This window comes from Myotis yumanensis, unplaced genomic scaffold, assembly GCF_028538775.1.
Source record: "Myotis yumanensis isolate MYYU_CA2020_CCGP unplaced genomic scaffold, mMyoYum1.0.hap1 SCAF_2, whole genome shotgun sequence".
Taxonomy (NCBI): Eukaryota; Metazoa; Chordata; class Mammalia; order Chiroptera; family Vespertilionidae; genus Myotis; species Myotis yumanensis.
The window spans coordinates 130,080,261-130,086,142 of NW_027223753.1; positions in this window are offsets into that span (position 1 = coordinate 130,080,261).

A 5,882-nucleotide genomic window follows, 5' to 3' on the forward strand; every position below is an offset into this window, starting at 1 on the left:
TGCATTTGTCAAATTCATCAAACTTAAGATCCATACACTTCTCTCTGAATAAATTATACTGAGATATCATCAGGAAAATGCAGATCAAAGCCACAATGATATATCACCTTATAGCTGACAAAATGGCCATCATCCAAAAGTCAACAAATAACAAGTGCTGGCAAGGATGTAGAAAAATAGGAACACTTGTACACTGTTGATAAGTGTAGAGTGGGGAAGACATTATGAAAAACAGTATGGAGGTTCTTAAAAAGATTAAAAATATTGCTACCATTTAATTTCTGACCCAGAAACCAAACCAGCAATTTGAAAAGATATATGCATACTTATGTTCTTTGCAGCATTATTTACAATAGCCAAGATATGAAAGCATCTGGCTGCGGAGACAGCACTGGGCCTTCAGGGATTTGGAACCCCATTGCCCATTGTTCCTTTGTGGGGTTGATCCTCTGAGACCAGAATGACCAGATCACAGGGAAGGTACTCACCTTCCCAGGGAACACAGGCCATATTCCACCAGAGATTTGAAAATCCAAAGAAGCGCAAAAGCTGAAAAGCCAAAAACAAATAACAACTTGTGATTCATCACTACCTACAGGAAAATAATTGACTTATCAATCTGCTAGAGAAATGCCAATCATACATAGATGCCTAGGCAGAGAAGGAGTCCATCAAATATCACAAACAATCAAAGTATCAAGGCAGCTCAGAAAGAAAATGAAAATTCTCCAAAAAATAAATTTAAAGACATGGACAAATGTGATTTAAATGACAGAGAAGTCATGATTGCAGTTCAGAAAAAAATCAACAAGATGCAAAAAACACAGATAGGCAGTTTAATGAACTCAGAAACCAAATCATTGAACAAAATGAGTACTTTACCAATTAAACTGAAACTTTAAAAAGGAGCCAAATAGAAATTCTGGATATGAAAATCAATAAAAGAGATCAAGAATGAATTAGTTAGTATAGGAAATAGAGCTGAACAAATGGAGAAAAGAATTGGTGATATCAAAGATAGAAATTTAGAAATGACACAGAGGGGAAAAAGAGAAAGACTTGAGCATTAAAATAAAGTGAAAGGACTCTACAAGAACTATATGACTTTGCCAGGAAGAGCAATATTACAATAGGCATGCCAGAGGAAGAGAGGGAGAAGGGAGCAAAGAATCTAGTCAAATAAATAGTTGATGAGAACTCCCCAAACCTACAGAAAGAGCTAGATCCTTGAATCCAAGAAACAAATAAAACCCAATTATGTCAATCCAAAAAGGCCTTCTTCAAGATACATTGTATTAAAATTGTAAAAAAATCCTATATAATAAAGAGGTAATATGTAAATTGGCCATCACACCCTCACACAAGATGGCCACCCCCATGTGGTCATAAGATGGCTGTCACAAGATGGCCAGCAGGAGAGGGCAGTTGGGGTCAACCAGGCCAGCAGGGGAGGGCAGTTGGTGGCGATCTGGCCTGGAGGCGAGGAGTTAGGCATCAGTCAGGCTCACAGGGGAGTGGTTAGGGCATGATCAGGCTGGCAGGCAGAAGCAGTTAGGGGCAATCAGGCAGGCAGGCAAGTGGTTGGGAGCCAGCAGTCCTGGATTGTGAGAGGGATCTCTGACTGCCAGTTTAGGCCCACAGGGATCAGGCCTAAACTGGCAGTTGGACATCCCCCGAGGGGTCCCAGATTGGAGAGGGTGCAGGCTGGGCTGAGGGACACTCCCCCAGTGCACGAATTTCTAGTAATAATAATAATGACAAAGAAACAATTATCAAGGCAGTCAGAGAAAAGAAAAAAGTAACCTATAAAGAAAAACCCATTAGGTTATCACCGAACTTCTCAGCAGAAACTCTATAAACTAGAAGAGAGTGAAACCATATATTCAAACTACTGAAAGAGAGAAGATACTAGCCAACAATAATATATTCACCAAAGTTATCCTATAGATATGAAGAAGAAATAAAGACTATCCCAGACAACTATAGCTGGTTTGGTTCTGTGGATAGAGCATCAGCCTGTTGACTGAAGGGTCCCAGGTTTGATTCTGGTCAAGGGCACATGCCCAGGTTGCAGGCTCAATCCCCAGTAGGGGGTGTGCAGGAGGCAGCCGATTAATGATTCTCTCTCATCACTGATGTTTCTATCTCTCTCTCCCTCTCCTTTTCTCTCTGAAATCAATAAAAATAAAATAAAATAAAATGACTATCTCAGACATACAGAAGCTGAGGGAATTTATCACCAGGAGATTGCCATTGAAGGAAATGCTTATTCTTTGTTAGTGTCTTTTCTTACTGGTATCAAAGACATGCACTGCCTTACTGATTCTTGGTCTTCATCACTTCTCCACCTGGTGTCTACTAAGGTTTCTGAACCTTACCTGTTCTCCATCAGAAGGTCCCATGCCACTTTTTGCCACAGCATCCTCTTACCATAACTATGAGACACTTTTATGTCCACTAATTCTTATCACCACAAAAAGAGTCTAATGCTCTCCCCCAAAGAACTGAGCACATAGAAAATTTAGGGATTTTCTCAGGTAGTTTTTGCCTAAATTTACCATGTAGCTATTTCTGTGTTCATAAAGACAATTGTAAATTACTTATATGGGATAAGTCACCATATCCCAGGGTTTCCAGAGGTCTACTCTCAGACATCCAGCTTGATGTTTTTCTCTTGGTGCTGAACACAGTTAATTGGGTGATAGGTTTCTCCAGACATTTCTTAGAAACATTTACAAGCATTTAATACGCCTAATTCTACTCTGATGCTCTCTCTCTCTCTCTCTCTCTCTCTCTCTCTCTCTCTCTCCAAAATCTCTATCTGTCCCAAATTTTCTGCCTTTAATGTGGACTGTGATTTTTACCTGGTATATTAAATGTAAAGTATTGACTGACTGATTTACTGGATCCTTCAGTGACAGCTCCTTCTTGAGTCACTACAGCCCTATATCCATCAATTTAAATGTGTGTGCAGTGTTAAACAAAAGAGGAAAGGATGGGAGAAGGGATAAGGAAAGCACATTTTTCATCTGCTGTTATTTAATGATAGCTATTAAGAAACATATGTAAAAAGATATCACCAAAGGCAAATGCATGTATCACAAAGGATTTATTTTAAAATGAAATATCTTGTCTGGTACATGTTAAAGCATCATAAAACATTCAAAAATAAAATGCCTGTACAAGAAATGTACTGAAACAAAATGTTGGTTGTTTTCCCATCATCAGAGTTGCATTTCCTTTTCCTCTCGAATAAACATTTTTCTTTTTCTCATTATTACTATGAAGACAAAGTTTAAGAGTAAAATTTAATTCTGCCAGCTGAAAACTATATTAATTATACTAGAGGCTCAGTGCATGAATCTGTCCATGGATGGGGTCTGGCAGGCCTGGGCCCAATTGGAGCAGATTAGGGCCGGGCATGTTGGGAGGAGGAGACAGCGGGAGGTTGGCTAGCAGGCCTGCCTTGATCAGGGGCCATCAGGGCCAGGCCAGCGGGGGGAGGGGCCGCAGGTTATTGGCTGGCTGGCCCCACCCCCAAATGGGGTAGGGAGAGCCCATGGAGGGTCAGCAGCCAGGAAGGGGCCATGGGAGATTGACCGGCTAGCCCCACCCTTGATTGGTGGGGGGGGCAATTGGGGGTGGTGCAGCCATGGGGGAGGGCCACAGGTGGTAACCGCAGGCCTTGCCCCTGATTGGAGTGGGGGGGGGGCGATTGGGGGCAGAGATGACTGGGGGAAGGGGCCACGGCGTGATGTGGGTGGTGGGGGCTGACCAGGGATGAGGCCGGCCATGAGGAGGGGCTGTGGGTGGTGGGCTGGCGGGACCCACCCGAATGGGGTGGGGGGCAATCAGGGGCCAGTGGCTGGAGGGAGGGGCCACAGGTTGTTGGCCATCTGGCCCCACCCCCAATTGGTGTGGTGGGGGCCGATTGGGGGCGGGGCCAGATGGGGAAGGGGCAGTAGGAGGTTGGCTGGCCAGCTCCACCCCCAATCAGGCGGTTCGCTGGCCTCAGTGGGCATCATAGTGACTGGTTGTTCCAGTTTTATGGCACTCTGGTCACTGGCTTTTTACATATATAGATAGCTGAATCCACATAAGTCCAGTGAAGAAAACTCCAGATAGAATTCACGAATCTGTTCAATGATTTGCAAATTCACTTTTGATTCACTAAGTTGACTGCTCTTCAGCACACAAATTACATTTCCCTTCTGCCCATGCTATCTTCATTTGCAGAATTCAAATAGAATATTATTACTACATGTATATGCATCTGAGAGCAAAGAAGAATTCAGCATTGAACTGTAAAACCATTTGTAAGTTTAAAGAAACAACCCATTTGTAATATTAAGAATCAATGAGACGGCAATCAGTGGTTGTTATGGACTGAATTGTGTCTCCCCCACTACCACCAAATCCATAAATATAAGCTCTACCTCAAATGTGTTATGATTTGGAGACAGAGCTTTTGGGAAAGCAATTAGAGTTAAATTAGGGTGGGGCTTTAATCTGATGGGATTATAAAAGGAGGGGAAGGTACCAGAAAGCGCTAACTCTCTGTGCACACACAGAGAAAAAGGCTCTGTTTTAATGACCAAAACAAAAACTTTAGAAACATACTTAAGTTCGCTTTTATCTTATACCACATATTTAATCCATTTGCAAATTTCATCAGCTGTTTCTTCAACCACATCTACAATTCAATGATTTCTCACAACTTCTATCATTTATGTCTAAACACTTTCATCTCACCTTTATTATTACAATGGCTTTCAAACTGCTTTTCTTGCTTCAACCCTTGTCATTCCTTATATTCTTCACAAAATCCAGAGAGATGGTTCAAAAATATAAGTCAAATATGCACACTTCTGCTTCAAATCATTTGATTATTTCTCTTCATACTCAGAGTCAAGTCCTTACAATGTTCCTAAACCTTACACAGCTTTATGCCATGATATTTTCTCTTGAAACTTGAACATTTTACTCACTCAGTTCTACCCACACTGAGACTTCTTATTGTTTTTTTAACATGCCAGCTATGCTCTCCCTATAGTTGCTCTTTTTCATGATTCTTAAACATCATGTAGTTTACTAGTTTGTTTATTTTTTTCTCTCTGCACTAGCATAACAACTTTGGGGGAAAATGTCTTGGTCAGCTAAAGCTACTGTAACAAAAGTAGCGTCAACTGGGTGGCTTAAACATTTATTTCTCATAGTTTTGGAGGCTGGAAGTCTAAATCAAGGTTCCAACAGACTTGGTCTCTGATAAAAACCCACTTTTTTGTACATAGATGGCCATCCTCTTACTGTATACTCATATGACAGAAGGATCAAGGTATCTCTCTGGGGGCTTTTTTATAGGGACACTCATCCTGTACGTGAGGGCAGAGCAGGTGACCTAATCACATTCTATCATGTTGGGGTTAGGGTTTCAAGATATGAATTAGGGAGGCACAATCATTCAGGTCATAACAGAGAATAAATTGCTTTAATCCATTTTGTTCATCACTATGTCACCAGAGTTCAGAGGAGAGACTGTATAGTAGGTCCTCTATAAATATCTGTTGAATTCACACACACACACACACACACACACACACACACACACACCACAACAAAGTAAAAATACTGAGTCAGAGGTGGAACTGGTATTATCCTAGCCTCTTGTAAAGGCTGTGTAACACAAGGGTTTGCATCCTGGCTCTATCACTCTGGGCCCTTGATGGAGTGGCATCCCTGCAATCTCTGAAAAGCCTTTCGGATGCTCTTCCCTTTTGTTGTAGGATGACACATACTCATAGCCTTATGGTCCTATAGTCTCATCCTGTAGAATCCCAGAAATCCAACAGTCTCCCTTCATTGTGTCCTGTCGCTGTTACCTT